General features: G+C 37.9%; 2 long non-coding RNA genes across 3 annotated transcripts; one reads left to right on the top strand and one right to left on the bottom strand.

Moving 5' to 3' along the window:
• Window positions 1-455: 455 nt before the first annotated feature.
• Window positions 456-7,271, top strand: LOC149611432 (uncharacterized). Of its 2 annotated transcripts, XR_016376385.1 has the most exons (5): window positions 456-769; window positions 2,496-2,571; window positions 3,429-3,738; window positions 4,057-4,887; window positions 6,951-7,271. It is a non-coding gene; the product is annotated as an uncharacterized LOC149611432 (long non-coding RNA). The 2 variants fall into 2 exon arrangements; XR_016376384.1 differs by lacking the exon at window positions 6,951-7,271 and having other exon boundaries at window positions 4,057-6,169.
• Window positions 6,474-10,845, bottom strand: LOC149611431 (uncharacterized). The gene is made up of 3 exons (XR_016376386.1): window positions 10,727-10,845; window positions 7,414-7,536; window positions 6,474-6,795 (listed from the first exon to the last, which is right to left on the bottom strand). It is a non-coding gene; the product is annotated as an uncharacterized LOC149611431 (long non-coding RNA).
• Window positions 10,846-23,217: the final 12,372 nt, after the last annotated feature.

Below are 23,217 nucleotides of genomic sequence, written 5' to 3'. Positions count from 1 at the left end.
GAACAAACCAGAACTCGTCCACAAGGGTGTACCTAAAACTTGCCTTTGCTAAGCTTAGCTGGCCAGTCAACTACACCCCTGGACTATGGGAGCATCTTGTGACATTTCTTTAAAATACAGCCGAGACTTGCTGTGAGCATTTGCATGGGCATTTTAAAATATGCACCATTAGAGGTAAAGGAAATAAATTCCATGAAGTTTTTAAATAAAATTTCTTAAAAGCGTTTACAATTTTGTTTTTCAATTTTGAATGAATTTAGTTTCGCTTTCCTAACTTTGTGACTAGAAGCACAGGGCCTCATAGCATAAACTATTTCTTTCAAAAAAAAATGATACTCTTTTTTAAAAAAATCCTTAAAAACCATAGTAGTATATAATTCATGAAATTACTCTTTGAATTTAATTGTTTGGTATTAATTTTAGTACTTAAGCCGTTGGATCATACTCTGTAAATATCAGTATCGGTAACCCGGTAAGGGTTAAGCCGGGTATCTGCCATCTCTATTTAAACAGGTTAAAACCGCGTGCTTTTTTAAATTTTCGAAAAAGCTCGATTTTTGGCAGCCCTTACGCGGGGAGGATGTAGAGAAAAGAAGAGTCAAAGAGGAAAGGGGATAGTTACTTAAACAAGACAGTCCGGTATGCATCTCGCGTGCACCTACCTCGACGCACAGCAGAGGAGCCAGACGTCACATGATCCGTTAAGGAGGAAATCCAAAAGGGTTAGAGTTGGAAGGGCACACCGGCTTCCTGAATGTCCGTAAATTGGGTAGGATTTTACTTTACCTATCTAACCCAACCAACACTGGTTTCTGACTAATTAGACTACGGGGAGTTCTAAAAAAATAGTGAAAAAAATTCTAAACTCGTCGTAAGTTGTAAATTTTTTTTTAAATTTGAAAATTGTATGTATTTACCACCATTAAGACTGTTGCCCGCCATAAACTCGTTCTGAAATCAATTTTGAAAAATTACTAAGGGGGTAAACATAACAGCAAGGACTCGCGACGGAAATATAGCTATGAAATTTTAACACCCGCTGAAACATTAACAATTCTCATATTAGGATAGAAAAATAATTGATGAAACCTTCAATTTTAAAAATAAACGAAACTTTGCTTAAATGCGTAAATTATTTAGGAACGAAATTAAGGTAAACAACGAGATTTTGGAAAGGCGTTATATTATTTCGGAACGTACATGAAGATAAATATATTTTGGAAAAGGCGTAATATCGTTTGGGAAACTAACTAAATATAAGCATACAATAATATTAGGGAAAAGGTGTGATATATTATTTGGAAAACTAAATAAATGTATATAGACATTTTTTGGAAAAGGCATAATATTGTTTGGAAAGTAAATGAAGCATTTCTTAAAATACTTTTACAAATAAAACTACGCCTTTTCCAAAAGTGTTTTGTTTATCTTCATTTACTTTCCAAATAATATTACGTCTTATCCAAAATTTTTGTTTTTTATCTTCATGTACCTTTCGAAATAATATTACGCCTTTTGTTGTTTAACAACATTTACTTCCCAAATTATGTTATGCCTTTTCCAGAATTTTGATCTTTTTCTTCATTTACTTCCCAAATAATATTATATTTTTTCTAAAATATTGATGTTTACATCGAGTTAGTTTCCGAAATAATATTACGCCTTTTCAAAATTATTTATGTTTACATTTAGTAAGTGTCCCAAATAATGCCACGCCTTTTCCAAAATATTGTTGTTTATCCCCATTTACTTCCGAAATAATTTAGGCATTTTAGAAAAATATCGTTGTTTATTTTTGAAATTGGAGCCTTCTTCAAATATTTTTCTATCCTGGTATGAGAATTGTAAATGTTTCAGCGGGTGTTTAGAATTTCATAGCTATGTTTCCGTCGCGAGTCCTTGTTATAATGTTTACCCTCCTTGCAATTTTTCAAGATTGAGTGCAGAACGCGTTTAGGCGCGCAACGGTCTTAATGTTGGTAAGTACATGCAATTTTCCAAAAAACATTTGACCAACTTGCGGCGGGTTTAGAATTTTTTCACTATGTTTTCCGAACTCACTGTGGTCTAATTAATCAGAATCCGTTGTTGGTTGGGTTAGTTAGATAAAGTAAAAGGTAAAACGTATTTGAAATTTTTCTTTTCGTTTTATTTCTTCTCTCTTTTGCGTTGGTTGCGCATGTGCGAAACTCTACGACCGAGCCGGCTTGGTTTTGAAAGGGAGATGAATTAAAATTTGGTTTCTCTGAGCCTTCTTCTATTTGTGCTAAATTCCTGACGTAACCTGGGTGAGCAAGCCGTCTTAACCCCAAAACACTGTGTTACAGGGTCCTCTGTTCCTTGATTTATATTTTTTCCAATGTTTTCAAGTTTTTTCCTTTAAAGTATTTAAAATTTCCAGTGGTAACCCTGAAATCAAATCAACCATACCTAAAGATTCCATTCGAATTTGTTGAAGTGCGCCTGCTTAACAAAAAATATTTTTTTCCTTTTAGATGGATGCTGCATACCGAAGATCAAATTCCCCCAGATTATACCTATATTATGAAAATGGGAAAGTGAAAAGTCACTGTAAGTAATTAGCCTTTTTCCTGATGACCTGTTCGTAGCGGCGACTTTGAGAACTAGCCAACCATTTGTCGCTATATAGATACGTTATTTTCTGTGGTCAAGGACAGGGTCGGAAATAAGGATTTTTTATCATGGATATTGGGACAGCGACCCCACTGGCCCATGACCATTGACCAGGGCACCTCGCCTGCTAAACTAAAGAACTAGATAATTAATATAATTGAGTTAAGGCCTTGACTCGGATTACCCTTGAATTTTCTTAGTGGCCCTGTGGACAACAGACACCCTCCAAATTAATTTTTAAACTGGTCATTTGCCCTGTGACACCTCCTTATTTCCCACGGTTGTCAAGGATTAGTCCGCTTCAACACTCTTTAAAATTAATTTCAGCGTAATTACTTGATTAAATTTATGAAATCAAACTAGTTTTTTGCTCCAAACGTGTTTCTAAAGGATATCCAACACTTTTGTAAAGCTGAAAACAACTTTTAAGATTTCTTTAGAAAATCTAAAGCTGAAGTACCGTTACTCACTAAACCTAGTAGAAGTACTCTAGAAGCTCTATAAACCCCGAAAATTTGGTTTTACTTGTAGAAAAATGTTGGATATCCTTTAGAAACGCGATCTAGTTGCATTTCATAAATTTAATGTAGTAAAGTAATTACGCTGAAATTGAGCTAACAGTGTTGAAACGGTGTAATCCTTGACCAGAAAAACTAATGAGTCTGAGCAATTTTTAGCGACACATGGGTGCCTCGTCGATTACAGTAGTTCTCAGTGCTGCTAGCCTGCTAATGGGATGGTGGAGCTGATCATTAATAAGGTGAATCCACTTTATTCCCTATGCGTGTGTCAAGGCTTAGTTGATTTTGACTTGAACATTGATTTTAACTGACCTACCAGACGATTAGAGCCTATGCAACCGATATCGAACTTAAAGTTGCTCGCTAAGCCTTGGAAAATGGATCGGTAATAAGGTGGATTGAAACTGCAGGAGCAATGCAAGTTGTTCAAAGAGCCTGATGAACAATTAAAATTCATTTCTTCATATAGTTATAGGTTCCACAATAAAACCTGAAATTTTAGAGGAATTTTCCAAAGAATTTTTGAAAGGAGCTGTTGCTTCTGAATTCACGCCAGAAGACGTAAAAATGAGAGATTTCCCAGGTATGATTTTAAAACATGTTTAAAAAATATGTAGAGTGAGAACCATTTTATAATAGGTAGCTAACGTCAGGGTTGATATTAAGTCACTTTTTTAATTAAATTCTGTGAGAATTAGTTACTATTTGTCACTTTTTTTCAATTTATCAGTCTATTTCAATGTTATTTTTCTTAAAACTATAGCTTAAAGGGATAACAAAGTAGAAAAACAAGTTATTTGTACTTGATTAATGGTGTTAAATATGCATAAAAAGATTAGAATAATTCACCAGAACTTTCTCCTTAATTTATTGTAAATTTTGAAAGTTCTTGTGATTTTAGATAAATCAAATGTTGATGAATCAAATTTTGATGATGGAAATATCTTCGGAAAAAGGAATTTTCTGTCAATCAGAGGACGCTAAAAATTGCGCGGCTCATTCGTTTCTAAGGTCAAGGATTAGCCCTCTTCAACGCTCGTTGAACTTCATTTCAGCGTTATTATTGGAATTGATTGTGTTCCGAGTGTGTTTCTTGACAACATTCAACACTTTTTTCGATTGAAAAGGGGAGGGACTATGATCATATGCTAAGTATTTTTTTTATTTCAAGACGATTGCGCTGTTTGATAGGTAAGCTGATGTCCCCTAAGCGATAGCAAGCCGCCCATATAGAGAGATTGGTAGGTTAGGGCTGTGCGAATACTCTAATAGTATTTTTTTAATTCGAATTGGAGATAAACAAGTATTTGAATAATTTCTTATAGTTTTGACAATTTTCCTATAGCTAATTTTTTCCCCTTCTGTTTCGCGCATGCCATTGCGGATGTGTACCTAGATGTCTCTTAAAACCTTAAAATATAGAACAGGTCACAAAATCATGGTAGGGGTTGTTTATTGAAGATTGAAGGTGTAATTGCTTTTGTGCCTGGGACTTTGTAGCTCTATACCGGGTGGTTCAGATCCTAAAACTCAGGAGGTCTATGGGGATTTTTTTTCCTTCAAAATTCGTCAGTTGCCAAACATTAAATTATCTTTTCAAGTTCTGTTATCTGCTCCTATTTTCAAATTTAAATTAAAAATGTTGTTTCTCCAGCAGTTCATTAAGATCGCAGGAACTTAACTGCATACGTGTCTGTCTTGAAGGCAACTTACCTGCGATAAAACATTTATGGTAATGTTATACAAATGGCTAGCGACATCTAGCAGAATTCATTTCATAACGCAGGGGCTTAAGAATTTTATGCTGTATCTGTCCATGCATGAGTTATTTCATTTTTGAATGGCATTAAAGTTTAAACCACCAATGGAAATCGTACGTCGGACGTGAACCCAAATGTTCACACCTTATTGCTCAATTTTACCCGACCGTGCGAGTTTTAAGCACGTCCAAAAACCTTACGGCTGGGAGAGGGGTAATAGTACAAATGTTGTAGGAACCGTTCGGGTGTGGCCTTGACGTACCACTTGGCATCTCACATATGGTTTGCGTCTATAGACGTTTGTGCTCGATGGTTCATTTGCTTCAACCCTACCGCAGTTCAAAACTAGAAGGCAGATTGGCTAGCTGGGAGGGTATGCGAGGGGTTCGGAAGTGGCTTTTTGAACCCTTTAACGAATTTTTAACCGGAGTGTCAGAGATCGTCTCAGACGTTCACGTCCGACATACGTTTTTATGAATGATTTAAAGTTTAATATGTCTCATACAGTGGGGAAATTAGCAGCTCAAATGTCCGTGAAATCTATTTTCTGTTTAAAGATATTTATTTCATTTATTTGGTTATGGAAAAGTAAGGAAGCCAGTGCGGCTTTTGGCGTACAACGATATCGTCAAAGATCATAGATGTGCCAGGAAACCAAAGTGGCTCATATATTTAATAATTTTTCAACATCTCAGTGCATACGTACTTATTGTACAGCTATTGCTTTTTATATTATCTTTAATTATTTCACAAAAATTATTTTCTACTTGTTGCTATTATCAGCAAAGTGTTCATTCAAGCTTATAGTTCTGAAGTCTGTGGAGGTTCAAGAAATTTACAAAGAACGTTCCCAAGGAAGAGATAACTTGAAACTTAACAAAATGTATTACAAAGAGTCCCATAACTTTTCTCCCATTGTTAAATTAACATAGATTTCACTAATAGCTTTAAAGCAAAGCGCGGGTCGAGCGGGTCCCCTACAAGGCGACTTTCCCCCTGTACTCCAGTTTTGGCTTGGCAAAGGCTAGTGGGCGGGATTTATAAGTACACTTATAAATCGCGCCCACAAATGTCTCCTGCCTTCGCCAAGCCAAAACTGGAGTTCGTAAGGAAAGTCAACTTTTAGGGGATCCGCTGGACCCGCGCTTTGCTTTAAGTTATGGTTAAGCCTGCGAGCTTCTTGGGAAAAGTATATTAAGTTGATTACCAAGGCTTAAACTGCTTAGCCCGCCTGCCGCGAAGGCCGGAGCCACTACTAAAGCGCTGGTGGATTTTCAAATTATCAAATGAAATTCTACAGTGTAGAGGGTACTCTTGGCGAAAAACTTAACCTGAAGAGGTCCTGAAGAATGCCTTAGGTATTCTTCAAGACCTCTTGAGGTGTAATTTTTCGGCTAGGATATGTTGGCTGTGAGCAAGTCCCTTTAGGATAAACATGAAGTTTACGCTGCTAAAGAAATAAATGCACTTTTAATAGGAAGCTCTAATTAAAAAGGGATTTTCATAAGTAAAAATGTTCGTGTTACTTTATTAGTTTAAAAACGCAAATTTGAAACTTTCATTAAGATAAGATGTCACTTTTAAATGTTTTCATATCTGACGTATATCTTGCACGCTTGTAAAGGACCTAAATTTGCAAAACATACTTCTGTTTGAAAATTGTACAATACTAAAAATTATGTGTTAGTCTTGTAAATTGCATATTGTATTTTATTCATTTTAATAAAACATATTGAAATGAATAAATTATTTCATAAATACATAAAAGTGATGAATGACATTTCATTTTAACATTCGCAAAGAGGCACTATAATGTGTACAAGAAATCTGTGTGATAGTAGAATAGTCTTGTTCAGACGGACTTGATGTGGTACGAAAATCTAAAGTCGTATGAGTACAGAATGTTAACCCTCGTAGAAAAAGTAGTAGTGCTCAAGTTTCACTAAACAAGACTATAGCGATTAAGGTGGAAAACGAAAGCCATATCGGACGTGACTTCATTGTTTGGTAATTTTTTATATTTTCAATATTGCAGGGCAAATGGAGGCCATAAAGTTGTGCGAGATACCACCGAGTGACTCCCTCATTTCGAACCAAATGAGGGAATTTGTTACATTAATTATGAAGTCCCATCGTGAGTACTATTACAATACTAAAACTCATCCCCCCTCCTCCCGGATAAGGACAAACGGGAGAGGCTTTTACACCACAGATTCGGTCTAAAGGGATATATTTTATGCCAGTGGACAGAACTTGAATAACGTAACAAAACATTGTCGTTGTAAAATAGTTTCACCCGCTAGCGCCATTGGGCAAACATGCAATTTTGTAAACTATTTCACACCTCGTATTATATATTTTTATGCACTTTCAAGTGAAGCATAAATGAAAACATTAAAAATAAAGGGCTACTACGTTTCATTGGTGGAAGTCCAAAGTTTGGGTAACGATATATCCACGCGAATGTGTATAGGCTTGAGACTGCAGAAATATACCACCTTTCATGGTTTTAGATTTTTTTCAGGATTCTAATTCAATATATATCTTCATACTAGGATCATCACGTTTCTTTCGTGAAGAGGACAAACCAGAATGGTGGCCTGATGATGTTCCTTTTGCATCTATAAATAATAAATGTTAGTATAAAATATTTAGGCTTAAAAACAAATCTTCCTGTTCAAGACCACATAAAAGGCGGTACAAAGTCATTTAGATTTTTGTAGGCGAAATCCCACCCAACATTTGGGAGAGATGAAACAAACATGAACTGTAACAATCTACCTTCGAATCCAAGCTTTCTACCCCCTTTAATAATGAAAAGAATACGCTTCAATAATATTGGTTCCAAGTCTGCCACATCAAGTGAAAATTAGGGCGAAATATACTTAATTATCAATGCTTAATTGTTTCATATAATTTTCACAAAGATACTATAAACCAAACTTTGAAGTATTTCACTAATTTATGCTGATTTTGGAAAGTATTCTTTTTTCTAAAATTAAACAGAAGTATTTTTGACTATATATATTAACGGAATGTCAAAATGAATATGAATTTACCAAAAATTATATATTGATAGACTAATTTGAATATTATATCAAGTGAAACATGACCATAGGCCGAGGCAAGGCGTCCATTCAAAGTAAAAATACTAATGCCAAGAGAAAACACTAATCCCACATCTTCTTTCACGTAAGGGATTGGGGTTTCATGTACCATTGTATCTCGACTTTACTATTTTTACCAATAGTGGACGGTTGTTTCTTTATGAAAGGCAATTTGGATTTTTTTTAAATTGGTCAACTGATCAAAATTGTCCCTGACCGTTTTTCTCTAGCTATCATAGTTTGTCCAGTATTCGTGATGAAAGTACGACGAAACCTAGTAGTATTTTGGATTATAGTTGGCGAGTAGCTAAAGCATTATAGTTTTGATTTCTGTACCTTGGTTCGATTACCGACCACTACAAGGTTTTTTTGATACTATAGAATTGAATCATAATTTGACTAAATAAAATGAAAAGCAACACTTATTCGCACTATTATTTTCTTTGTGACATTGTTCTTAAACATACTTTTTTTGCAATAAATGAGGTAGATATGGCATAATTTAAAACTTTCTAAACTTGTTAAAAATATAGTCTAGAATCATACTATCAATTACAAATTAAGAAATATTAGATAATAATCAGACGTTAAAAAATGCATGGCTCGGAATTCAATAAATATCCAATATTCAAAAAGCTAACGCATTAACCACTCCGCTATAAGTTAAGCGAAAATACTATTATTAAAATCTCATCCATAAAAAGGTAAGAAAATAGTATCTAATGCTAAATAGTCCATTTAGTACAACTTTGACCACGGGAACTGCACAAACTATTGCCGCTAGGGAAAAACAACCATGGACACTTGAAAAAAACTTGAAAAAAAAAATCCATAAAAAGTGCTATGTCCGTTGGCAACACCAATTTTTAAAGCAAGTCTCAGCTGTGATGTAGTTTAAAACAATACCACAAGATGCTCCCATAGTCGAGGGCTGGAGTTGCCGGGCCCGCCAAGCTTAGCAAAGGCAAGTTTTAGATCCGCCCTCGTTGCCAAGTTCTGATTTCTTTCTGTTATAGGCAAGGCAAAATTTGTGTGTAGAAGATTAACCAGCATGTTTGGGCACACAGAAGCAAAGATTTGGTTTAGAAACTAGTTATTTACAGGATTGCCATGATTCTTTAAATTTGTCCAAATCCAATCAATCCAGTATAGTTAATGAGAAATAATTGTTGTATATATTCTAGATGAAGACCAAGAGGGAAATGAAACAAAATGGAATATAAAATTAATAGAAAAAATGTACACTGCTCCCCGTACTTTTTTCATTGAAACAAATTGTCAGGTAATGAATTTTTATACTTTATCAATATTAACTTGGCAGATATAGGTTAAAGTAAATATTGCCATTTACATTTTAATGACAAAAATTGAGTAAGGATTCACTCATGTTAGATACATATATATATACTATCAATCTAATCTTTCCAACTAAATCATTGTTGTTTTTTCTTTTATCCAATATGTAATTGCTTGATAATGAGGGTAAACATCTGCAACTATGGGCCCATGTAGCTACCTTTTACAGCGCATAGGTTTGATAGAAGCTAGCTGTATGTACCCATAGTGGGAAATGCTTAACACTTGGCCTATGCGATTAAAATTAAGACCGCTTCAAACTTGGCTGGGGTGGGGGGATAATTTATCTCAAAGGGTCGCAGTTCAATTTATTTGGTCACTTGATGGTGCTTTTTGTCATCCTCCTTTTAAACGGTCACTCATTTTATATAAAAGCGAAATTGAACCGAAGTGATAGAATAAAAACTACTGCCTTAATATTTTTAGGAAAGCTCCCACCATCGTTCTTGAATTATTTTGAAATGACTGTACATTCCGTTAACCTTGTTGTTTTTGGTAGTAATTAAGTAGCGTTAATTTCTAGCAGTCCTAAATAACACAGTCCAGTTAGGGAATGGAGTGAAAACCATTAAGAGGATGGCAATGACATGTACTACATGCAGCTTTAGGCGTGTCGTGTCTGTTACCTTAATTCGGACAGCCCTTACACAAGTCAGCTCAGTGAGAAAACTTTTCAAATAAAGCATCAATTGAGCACCCCTAGCGACGATTAGAGGCGAAGTAAATTTCAAGAAAAAACAGCTGGAGGGGAAGCGGTCTTATTTCTTATCACGTGGGAACTATTTGATTAATGGTTCTAATATCTTTTTCAGAGGACATTATTGGTGGAGACATTAAACCAAAAGATTAAATTGGACTAATAATAATTAAAAAATTAATGAGAGTAAAAATTATAAAATCTTTTCCTAATGTGTTTTTCATTATTTCTAAATTAAGGATTCTCACTCAAATATTGTGTTCCTTTAAATTGAGGGTAAAAGCAAAATTGATTTATTCCTTCATCAATTCTAAGACATACCTTAGTGTCAGTATTATATCTCAATGATTTAAAACTAAAAATAGATTCCCATTCCATTGATAATCTGGTATAAAGTAGCATACTTTTTGGGTCAATGTGACGTTTATAACAAAAATCCTTCACTTATACAGGGGAGAGCCGAGTGTTCCATGATTATTCAACTAACCAAAATTAATAATGAAATCTTAAAGAAATTTCATTTTCAAAATCATTGAGAAATAATTCATGAATATTCCACTATGCAGGCAGGTCTTAGAATTAACAAAGGCATCTATAATAAATTTCTTCTTTGCCATCCACATAGTTTAATGTGACATTTTACTGACAAACCTTGGGGAAGGTGGGTGGGCTTCTTTGTTTAGAAAGCTGTATCCGTCGAAACATTTTGAGCTTCATCTACACGAAATTCCATGCTTCTGTTATGCCACTCACGAATTAAGTCTCCCCCTGTAATTCGCGATATTTAAATTTTACTTGATTTCCCAAATATATCTGAGTTCACTGTAATTGCACTAGCCTTAGACTATCTTTTGTCCCTTTAAAGTGGCAGACCTTTAGAGGGTTTTGTTTCCAGTGCTGTATCTTCGGAAAGACTTTGAGCAAGCTTCACTTGATGTGGCTTTAATAAATCAAAAAATTCCTTTCTTATCTTTTGCCATTCAAGCGTTTATAACGTCCTCTGCTGTGATTCACGATACAAGAATTTTAGTTCATTTCCTAAAAACATCAGATGTAAATTGGAAATGAGGTGTCCCCAAAAAAGCACCACGACTTGGAGCAGCGCAAAATTCTAAAATACCCTAGACTATAGAATCCTAGCAACTAAATACTTCAAAATAAGGCTCAAACTAACTAGTTAACTTAATTTAACGTGTACTGCTATGTAAACAAGTCTAAAGATTTATGGAATGTACCTTATTTAAGCATTTTAATATTATCATTCTAACCTCTGCAAAAGAAAGCCCACTACCGCTTCTATTCTATTTAACTATTCTTATCCAAATCTTGTGTTCCATTAAAGTGACATTTTTATTTTGTGTCTTAAGTTCCCAACATCGAGTCAAACGATTTTCAACCATTTTTTCTAAATCAACGAGAAAAGTAAAACAATTTTATTAGTTTACAAACCAACTGTTAATAATTCTGTCATTTTAATTACAATGAAAGTCGGTGCGCCTCCCTTGAACATTTCTCCATTCCGAGCTCCACATCTAAACGCCCGTTGTCTATTAGTCTTCGAAAACGAAACTAGACCCTTCGAATATTTGAAATAGTTCAATAAATGCGTTAAAATTAATTTTAAATTGAGTTTTAGTTTCTTTTCATTAACCCCAGTCATAGCGTTAAGCCTATTTAAACAACCTTTATAAAATAAAGACGTAAAATAAACCTTAAAACTGTTCATAATCAACGAATTGTAAAAAGAATTCACTTAAGAAATCTGAAATATTTATTTTATTTTAACTTTAGATTCTTAATTAAAAATATTAAACGTTTTTCGGGAATCACTTTCCTAGCAGACGACGATTCAGACATCCAGTAATTTTATAAATCGAAGTTAAGAGGGCTGTAACTAAATCAAAATGATTTTCGACAAGCGAATGATTTTGTGGAAAATTTAAGTAGTATAAAAATTATACATTAAATACGTAAGTAATTAACTATCGTGAGTATAATTAGTTTAATTAGCGAATCCAGTTTAATTTAAAATAGATAAACAAGTAAATTAAAGTGTCTAAGGAATCTCCACGCTAGCAGACAACGTTGCAGACAACAATTACGGATTGTAATTAAGGCGGGCTGTAAATAAGTTTATCATCGCTGCTAGCTCAGCTGTTCTTGTCGTGTCGTTTGCTTACTGTACTGCTTCAGGATCCAATTATGGCTATTTTAACTCTTTTAAAACTTGAAATCTACCTAGATTTAGTGCGGAAATGGTTTTTTAGCCTCTCACATTAGCAATTTTGATAGATATAACCAACGAGACGTCCATGTCCCCCATGAAGAAGTCTCCTATTCACAGACTCGTTTTCCGTTGCCTAATTCCCCCAAGTAGCTAATGTTGATTGTCATTATTAATTGAAGCAAATCCCTCAATTACCTAGAAATTAAAGATTTTTATTACCTCGAAACAATTACAGCGTTCTCTTTTCACTCTAAATATTTTATTGAAAACTGAGATTCATTATTTTGCTAGAAAACGGAAAATTTCTACGATTTTAAAATTTCTTTAAATTTAATCTAATAATAAATTCATTTAATCAGGCTCATAATATCGGGGTTGAAACAAACACAATTAAAAACTGGATATCACATATTTTCGGGTTGGGTTCGTGTTGCGGTGAAACCCTTTGTAAAAGGAAACCTGAAATAATTTAAGATTATTCAAATTAACGGTTAAGATATTATGTACACTTTAAAAATAATAAAAACCTCACCGTAGTTGTATTAAATGGTCTGAAAAGAAGGCATCAGCGAGTTGAAAATAATGATAAGGAGGACGTGACCAAAGAAAGTCTTGGTTCAAAGAAGCTTGGTTAGTTTTATTTCGAAAAACTAGTACTTCGGAGAATCGGCGTTGCAATCTCGCGAATAACAAGAACTATGTTGTCCATCTCACTCCTTGGGTAGTCTTTGTATCTTGGAGTCAGGCGCCTGTGACATATTTCATATAATTCTTATTCACCGTGTAGCGGAACGCTACATTTGGGCCTTCACAAACAACATCCAAACATTTAGACTTACCCATTCAGGCACCAAATTATATCTCACTGAACCCTAAGCCTACGTCCATCCTAATCAGATGTAGTCTCTAGCTAGAGGGGAGCACTATTGCACTACTTGAGCGCCCCCTAGTCTAGATAGGCCTAAACTAGAGATAAGGGAAAAGTATATATAGCCTGAACAGCCTCGGGAGCAGTGGTTAGTTGGTTAGTTCATCCGTGGTACTTCGGTTAGCAAGTTAGTCAGTGGGGTCTCCTATTTAACACTCGAGTGTCTGACATCTGTCACCGGCAGCAATAGACGGTCGCCTTTCCGACCCTCTAACGGTTTAGTATGCAAATTAGTGAATCCCGCGCGCTTCTCAGTCTAGTCGCCTACCGTTTCAACAAGACCAACAGACATTGTTCACATGGCTCTGCTAATTACTGTAAGTGTTATGTTTCTTTAACGGACATTCCCTACTGGCGCTTCCCCGATTAAGTACTGCATTGTATATAGCCCATTATCATAATTATTACTAAATTAACTAACCCACAAAATTATTTATTCTGTTTCAATGTAAAATACTAACCGAACCAGAACCTGGTAATAAACGAGATAGAATTTTGTCAACTAATTTTTTCTCATTATTTCTGACTCTGTATACCTCGGCTTTTAAAGCAAATCGGTTACAGGGGAGAAATAATTGGCGAGCTTGCCAGGACCCGATAATTCGTGTATTAGGTTAGAGTTTATTTAAATTTAAAGTTAATTGGATAGCCTAGGCTTAGAACCAAATTTTAGGCTTATCGGTTAGTACGGTTCTTTCCCCTCCGATAAACCAGTTTTGACTTGTTAGACAATGTGGCGTTGTAGGACTAAGGCAGCCCCGGATACCGACATTGAATCGGACGTTCCCCCCGTGCTGGCTGCGGGTGCTAGTCGCCCTAATAGGGTAGCCAATCCGAGAGACCCTAGGACGCGATCACGTGATCTTCAACGTCTCGCCGCGAGACGCGCTTTGGTAACACAAAGCCCTGCACAAAGTGAACGTGATCTCGCCGCGTGTTTTAGTCAATTGCGCCTCTCTGAACCTATAATTCCCGTTACGACTACTCAACCTTCAGCTATGAGTAATCCGCCCATTTCCGTAAGTCAAACTGGTTATCCATTTGCTAATATTAGTCCCGGTGTACCACGAATTAGGTTTAGTACCACACAGACAGGTGTAAACCCCTTTTCCGTTGCGCCTTCACAAACAAGGCTTACCACTAATACGCATGCCAATGTTAGTGTACCAAGCTCTCATGTGACTGTGAACACTAGGCCTATAACAAGTACCACGTCAGTGTTAGGACAACAGCCTGTGGCTACCGCAAGCAGTTATCCTTCCACAAATCCTTTTGTTAAAGTATCACCCATTTCGAACAGTTCCTCAGTGTTAGGCCAACCGACATCATCTGGTCCTTCATACTTTGTTCCTCAAGGAACTTTACCAGTAGTGGGTCAGGGTTCCGTAGCTTCCTATGGACCTTTAAATTCAACCCCTATTAACCCATTTTTTCCTGTTCCGGCACCCGATCCATCGTATGCCAGGTTAAGTGCTAGACTTACCGAATTAACGGATTTAGTATATACGTATGTAGCTTCTAACGCCACTAACAATTTGAATGCTACTGCAGCTTCAACTATGTCACAAGGTGTTAGGGTAATAAAACCTGATTTTAGATTCAACGGTAATTGTGCAGAGGCTGCCAATTTCCTGTATCAATTGGATGGTTTTCAATTGCTACATTCATTAAACGACATTGATCTTTTACGATTAATGCCTAGTTTAATGGTAGATGGAGCACGTGTATGGTATCGGCAGGAGAAGATGGAGGAGGAAATGTCATTACTTAATTTTAAGTTAAGATTTCAGGCTTACTTCATGTCCGAAGATAAACAACGGTTTATGAGTACTGAGTTAGTCACTACAAAACAAGGTCAGGACGAAAGTGTCGTTCAGTTTATTGAACGCGTGCAAAATATGTATGAATTTTGCCTTACGTAATCCTTACGGGGAGTTTGAATTACTTCCCTTATTGGAGGAACACTTAGATCCTGACATTAGTGTGTACTTACAAAGAAATTACAACACCATTTCTGAGTTAAGCTAACATGCGCAGACTGTAGAATCACGAAACAGGGCTCGTCAGGTTAAAGCAAAATCTAGTTCGTCCAAAAGTGATAGTTCACATAGTATGTCCGCCACTAGTCAGAATACCCAATCTACGTCTAGTAGCTCTAGACTGGTATGTCACAAATGTGGGAAAGCGGGGCATATCCGACCTAATTGTCCGCACTTTAAGAGGGAAAAACCATCTTCCCCTTCTAAAACCAAGGCACCGCAACCTAGTAAGAAGAAAAAGGGAAACTAGATAGCAAGGAGGATAGCAGAGGGTCCCCTTCTTGCGGTTTCAAAATCCCTCCTAATTCTTATATCCTAGCTTCTTCTAGCGTTAACCCTCAGACTAATTTATCATTTGCCTTGCCGTTAAAATTTCCCCATACTAGACTTATACTAGCTAGAGTAGACCAGGGTTCTGATACTAGTTTTATATCCACTAAGGCATACTCAGACATTCTTATGGACCTTCATGACACAGACCCTGATACGTATACACAAAACACCGAAGATTGCATCTTTTTGCCAAAAGGACAGTACTTCTTTACTAGTGGTAGTGTAGAATTAGAATTCACCATTTGTGGGACTTCATTCACACACTATTTCCACATTGTCTCTGATCTGTTCTGTGAGATCATTTTAGGCGCAGATTTCCTTATGAGAAATTTAGCTATCATAGACTTCCCTAATGTAACAGTAACTTTGTTAGGTAAACACTATTCTTTGTTACCAGCACCACCGATTTCAATTGGTACCATTGAATCGGCTAGTGAACAGCAAGACATTAGTCCTGCAGTAGCGGAAAGTACTATGACACCAATACAAATCCAGGAACTAAAACAGTTATTGTTGAAGTTTCCTGCGGTAACCACAGCTAAGCCTGGTCGAACTCACATGACGACACACTATAGATACAGGAGACAGTAAGCCTATAAGTTCTCTTGCCTACAGATGCACAGAAGCAAAAAGAGCAATCACTAAGGAACATATTGAAAAAATGTTGAAGGCAGGACAAATACGTCCTTCCAGAAGCCCCTGGTCCTCCGGAATTTGCCTCGTACCTAAAAAGGAAGGTGGATGGAGATTCTGTATTGATTACAGACCTCTTAATAAAGTTACTAAACCTGATCCCTATCCTCTTCCTAAGGTCGAAGACATTTTGTTAGGCCTAAATAAGCCAAAGTACATAACTTCGCTAGACTTAATGAGTGGGTACTTTCAGGTCCTTATGGATCCTGATAGTATTTGCAAGACAGCCTTTGCTTCCCCTTTTGGAAAGTATGAATTTGTGGTGATGCCCTTCGGCTTGTGCAATGCACCCACCACTTTCCAAAAACTTATGGATGAGGTGTTTAGAGATAAATCTAAATTTACTATTTTTGTTTATTTAGGTGATCTTATTATTACTTCCCGTACTTGGAAAGAGCACCTTAATGCTTTAGGATATGTGTTTCGACAATTAACTAAGGCTGGTCTTACCCTCAATTTAACGAAGTGTCACCTTGCAAAGCCGTCTACATTAATTTTAGGTCATGTAACAGATAGTACAGGTATACATATAAACCCGGCTAAAACCATAGCTATTAAGCAGTTTCCTAGACCAACAGATGTTAAGTCTCTGTCGCGTTTCTTAGGCTTTACGGGATGGCATAGTAGGTTTGTACCCCATTATGCGGAGATAGTAGCTCCCTTATACCGTCTTAAGCGTAAGAACATCCAATGGGTCTGGAGTGAGCAATTTGAAGAAGCCTTCTTAAAATTAAAATCCGCTATAGTACATGCGAATGAGCATCCTGTTTACCATTACGATCCCAGTAAACATACTTACCTAACCACAGATGCTAGCAATATTGGTTTGGGCGCTATGCTTAGTCAAAAAGAGGGAAAGGTAGAATACCCTATAGCTTACGCTTCTACCCTGCTTAATGCAGCGGAAAATAATTATTCCACATATGAGAAAGAATATTTTGGGCTATTAATCGATTCAAGCATTTCTTAGATGGGAAGGACTTCACATTGATCACTGATCATAAAGCTCTACAATGGCTGTACACACGCACTGACCCTTCATATCGCATATTACGTTGGATCATGTATCTGCAGACTTATAAATTTAAGGTAGAATATCGTAAGGGAGTAGAAAACGTGGTCGCGGACGCGTTATCTAGAGATATTCCTCCCGAAGGCTATGTGTTAGGAGCTATACTTAGGCCTAGACCTAATCGGAACGCTATTCCTCCTCCATTGCCTCCTGTCATGGATACCTTTAATTTAGCGGATATTGCGCGTGAACAGGCAGTGGATCCCCCTATTCAAACTTTAAGGACAGACTTAGAGACTAACGATAGGATCAATCCCCTATTCGAAGTCATTGATGGTTTAGTCTATAGGAGACAGTATGGTAACATGCCACGTAAGATATACCTGCCTACTAGCTTGAGACCACAAGCGTTACATTTATTCCATACACATATGACTGCGGGACATAGAGGTAGAGATAGCACTTATGAACGTGTTAGATTCAAATACTATTGGCCTACACTACGTAAGGACGTCGCCTTATTTGTTGCCACTTGTCTCATGTGTCAGCAATATAAGGGACGTAACCGAAAGACACCCGGTTTAATGCATTCCACCGTTGTCGAACAACCTTGGGATTTGGTAGGCGTAGATATCATGGGTCCCTTACCACTAAGTCCTACGCATAATCGCTATATTTTAGTGTATGTGGATTATTATACACGCTTTGTGCGTCTAATACCTTTAAGGAATATTACAGCTGAGACAGTCAGTATGACTCTCAAAGGTCTTATACTGCGTTGGGGAGCCCCTAAAGCTATACTTTCTGACAATGGGACGCAGTTTGTGTCCCGGGTTTGGAACGATACATGCGCACTCTTCAACATAACTTGCACCTACACTACCCCCTATCACCCTCAAACAAACGCTACTGAAAGAGTCAATAAATCCATAGGCATTATGCTAGGTATTTATGTCGGTAACGAACATCGCCATTGGGATCGAAATCTTGATCTCTTAGAATTTTCTCTTAACACTACACCTCATGAAACGACAGGGCGCACTCCGTTCTATCTAAATCATGGTAGAGAAACTCGCTTACCCTGGGAAATAGCTTTGGAGCATTTCCATCCTCCTGATTTAACCCAGGTTGGAGAGAATTTAGAGACGAGAGTTACCCAGTTACAGGCCGATGTTCAAGCCGTTAGGACTCATATAGATCGTATGCAAGCTAAGCAACGATACTATTATAATCAGCGTAGGGAAGATTGGGACTTAGATGTAGGCATGTTTGTATGGAAAACCACACACCCTCTGTCCCATGGTGCTTCTTATTTCTCAGCTAAGTTAGCTTCCAAATGGGATGGACCATATCGCGTCATCGAGCGATTGGATGACGTGCTGGAGGAAGTGGCTACTGGTAAACGATCGTTGGAACATATAGCACATCTCAAGCTATATAGAACAACCGATCAGTTCTTGCCGTCATCTACACAAGAACCCGACCAAGAAGATCCGCCTTCAGGAGCATTGCACCCGACTGACTCAGAACCTGAGTCAGAAGGCGATCCTGATGAGCCCACACTTCCACAAGAGTCGCCTTATACCAGTCCACGATGCTACACGTTAAGAAACTTGGCCTGTGCCAGTCCTAGCCCTCCTCGTCCAACTGCTCCAGCGAAGACGCCTTCCGCACCACTTCGTCCACGTGTCACGGCTCATACTGGTCCTTACGACGATCACGGTCCTGTTTCACCACAGCCTGGTCCGAGTTCGGCACCACAGTATGTTCCACCACCTAATCTGGGAGGATCTTGCCCGGAATACGCCCCTCAGGCTGAAACGAAAGCGTCCTGCCACTTCTTCGCCAACTACTTCACCGGTATGGGAAGTTCTGTCTCCCAAGTTGGCTCGAGTGGGTAGCGTTTCTGACGTATCGGAAGCTACTGCCTTGGATATTGGTAACGAAGATCCTGCACCTGAGGAAGACGTCTCGGTACCTGTCACAGCGTCTCCCCCTCAGCTTCTTCTCCAATATCCTCACCTTACTGCTCGAACCATACGACCATTTCGGCATGGTTTCATCAGAGAAGTAGTGCAGCGGCGGATAGTTCAGCCTGGTGGCCCGGAGCGTGATACATATTACTACGCCCCTCAGCCTCACCAGATCAAGCTACGATCATGGAACGACGTGGCGAAGTATTTGCGTCTCCACCCGAACCCTCACCTAGCCGTTGAGGATTTTGATTATTCTAAACGAGTGATCTACGCTCCGCCCTGGGAAATCACCCGCATGGCTCGTTGATTGCTCTTCGTACTTTTAATTTGTCTTTAATGCATTCTAGGATGTATTACAACTACAGGATGATGATGACCTAGACGTTGGACCCGTATCCGTCACAGCGGAAGTTCTCCCGGTCGATGCACGACCCCCAAGGTCATCAAGAGAAGTTGCGGTTACGACCTCAAGTGCGCCTGGCGTAGCAGCCGTCCAAGTTCGACGAAGTTTTTCGGCCAACCGCCAATCCATTTCGCCGCCGCTGCCTCTTCTCTCCGCTTCTAGCGAGACCGTGGTCATCAAGCCTGTACCGATCGTCGATCCTGTACCAGCCGTCGATCCTGCACCGGCCGTCGTTCCCGCTCCAGTCATACCACCTGCCAAGCAGGAGCGACCTAGACGCGAACGGTCCTACCCGGATCAATTGCTTATCAGTGGACGCCTGTTGGCGGGGAGAGGTTCGGCCAGGGGCCCGGCGTATCAGTCCAGCCTAGTACCAGCTCGTTTGGATGTCGCTCCAGCCCTTGCTGGGGTGCCTCCCCGGGGTATTTCTCGGGGGGGCACTCCTGCGACGGCTGGCGACACCGTCGCCTCCACCTCAAGCCTCTTCAGCCTTATTGCCCACTCCTCCTCCGTCACGCCAAGTTCAGGCCTTATTGCCTACCCCGGCTATGCCTATGAATTTGACGGCGTATCTCACCCCCCGAACCACTTCGGGTGGGTTGGTTTGCTATCGTTGTGGATGCCCGCATCATGTACGGGATTGCCCGTATAGGAGGAGGGTGGATAGGAATCATGTCTTCCTTCCCTCGGGAAATACTTTTTCCACCCTTATTAAGTCCAAAAGCGCCAGTAAGATAGAATGTCCTTTTTCAATCTGTGGGGGGATGTAGCGGAACGCTTCATTTGGGCCTTCACAAACAACATCCAAACATTTAGACTTACCCATTCAGGCACCAAATTATATCTCACTGAACCCTAAGCCTACATCCATCCTAATCAGATGTAGTCTCTAGCTAGAGGGGAGCACTATTGCACTACTTGAGCGCCCCCTAGTCTAGATAGGCCTAAACTAGAGATAAGGGAAAAGTATATATAGCCTGAACAGCCTCGGGAGCAGTGGTTAGATGGTTAGTTCATCCGTGGTACTTCGGTTAGCAAGTTAGTCAGTGGGATCTCCTATTTAACACCCGAGTGTCTGACATCTGTCACCGGCAGCAATAGACGGTCGCCTTTCCGACCCTCTAACGGTTTAGTATGCAAATTAGTGAATCCCGCGCGCTTCTCAGTCTAGTCGCCTACCGTTTCAACAAGACCAACAGACATTGTTCACATGGCTCTGCTAATTACTGTAAGTGTTATGTTTCTTTAACGGACATTCCCTACTGGCGCTTCCCCGATTAAGTACTGCACTGTATATAGCCCATTATCATAATTATTACTAAATTAACTAACCCACAAAATTATTTATTCTGTTTCAATGTAAAATACTAACCGAACCAGAACCTGGTAATAAACGAGATAGAATTTTGGCAACTAATTTTGTCTCATTATTTCTGACTCTGTATACCTCAGCTTTTAAAGCAAATGGGTTACAACCGGAGAAGCCTTCTTTATTAAAAAAACTGCGTGAAATAAAATATGATTTGCTTTTTTTCATTTCGATTAATTTCCAACATTTCAACATTAATTCTTAACTTGAAATCACGCTATAATTACAAACAACTAAAAATAATAACTCTTAAAATATTTGTCACCGCTATTTCGTGTCCCTTTAAATACCAACCTTTTCGACCGCGTTACATCCTTTCAAAGAGTTCTCAGCTTCGTCTAGAGTGTTCCTTCAACTAAGCTCGGGTCTCTTTTGCAATATACCAATGATGAGAAACGCAATAAGTTGGCCACTTTTCTGAAAATTTGAGGTTGCAATTTTAGTCTATAGAGCAAGAATTAGAACTAAATGAGTATAATGATTTCGCAAAACTCTTTGACGTTATTCTAATTGACTGTGTCATAATCAAATAATAAAAACTGTCATTGTAGACAAAGACTGGAAACTTTTGTAAAAGATAAGGTTTGAAAATGAACTGCCTGAAGTAACAGATATTAAAATTTTCACTTTTGAAGACATCATTATAAAACATCAATTATTTTAAAAAATTCTTATCTTACTTTTTTTCACCAAAATTACTTCGGGAAAGTATTTTAAAAAGGAACATGCGCGTTATTTTAAAAATACTACGGCTTTACATTTTATTTTTTATCAAAAATTTAAAATTAGGTAGAAAATTGACCCTATAACGTGAGAAAATCGTTGAGAGCTTACAAAATATAAACCGTATTAAAAGTTTACAAAACGTATTCTTAAATTGTAAAGCTTTCAAAGTATTAAATATTAACGTGCTGTGTTGCTCTCAAAGATCACGATCAATCTACAGATCTTTTCGACACTAATAACTAAATCACAAAGAAAAGGCCTATATTATTTTCCGCTTCGCAATATTTTCAATTTTAAAATATAAAAATTTAAACTCTTCAAGAGAAATCTTTTCAGATATCCAAGCATTTGAATCTCCTAGAATCAAATGTTAGTTGAAAGTAAAACCAGTACCAAGCTAGTATCCCTTAAACCCTTCTAGGTGACAACTACTATTGAGGACAAAATACTTGGTAAATATTGCTGAAAAATATTTTGGGAAAATGAAATTTTGGTGAAAAAAAGTAAGATAAGAATTTTTTAAAATAATTGATGTTTTATAATGATGTCTTCAAAAATGAAAATTTTAATATCTGTTACTTCAGGCAGTTCATTTTCAAACCTTATCTTTTACAAAAGTTTCCAGTCTTTGTCTACAATGACAGTTTTTATTAATATCTGTCACTCCAGTCTTCATATTAATTAAAATTCTTTAGAAAATATGGGAGAAAAGTCCTAGGGCGTTGCGCGTCCATCGGTAATCTAGCTTAAATTACCAGTCGTCGGTAATCTAGCTTAAATTACCAGTCGTCGGTAATCTAGCTTAAATTACCAGTCGTCGGTAATCTAGCTTAAATTACCAGTCGTCGGTAATCTAGCTTAAATTACCAGTCGTCGGTAATCTAGCTTATTTACAAGTCGTCGGTAATCTAGCTTAATTACCAGTCGTCGGTAATCTAGCTTAATTACCAGTCGTCGGTAATCTAGCTTAATTACCAGTCGTCGGTAATCTAGCTTAATTACCAGTCGTCGGTAATCTAGCTTAATTACCAGTCGTCGGTAATCTAGCTTAATTACCAGTCGTCGGTAATCTAGCTTAATTACCAGTCGTCGGTAATATGGCTTAATTACCAGTCGTCGGTAATCTAGCTTAATTACCAGTCGTCGGTAATCTAGCTTAATTACCAGTCGTCGGTAATCTAGCTTAATTACCAGTCGTCGGTAATCTAGCTTAATTACCAGTCGTCGGTAATCTAGCTTAATTACCAGTCGTCGGTAATCTAGCTTAATTACCAGTCGTCGGTAATCTAGCTTAATTACCGGTCGTCGGTAATCTAGCTTAATTACCAGTGGTCGGTAATCTAGCTTAATTACCGGTCGTCGGTAATCTAGCTTAATTACCGGTTGTCGGTAATCTAGCTTAATTACCGGTCGTCGGGAATCTAGCTTAATTACCG

The sequence above is a fragment of the Phalangium opilio genome, unplaced genomic scaffold (genome assembly GCF_054372755.1).
Source record: "Phalangium opilio isolate 3A_F unplaced genomic scaffold, DU_Popi_V2 ptg000246l_1, whole genome shotgun sequence".
NCBI classification, from domain to species: domain Eukaryota; kingdom Metazoa; phylum Arthropoda; class Arachnida; order Opiliones; family Phalangiidae; genus Phalangium; species Phalangium opilio.
The sequence above is the reverse complement of the archived record's forward strand: the minus strand, read 5'-3'. Positions and strand labels throughout refer to the sequence as shown.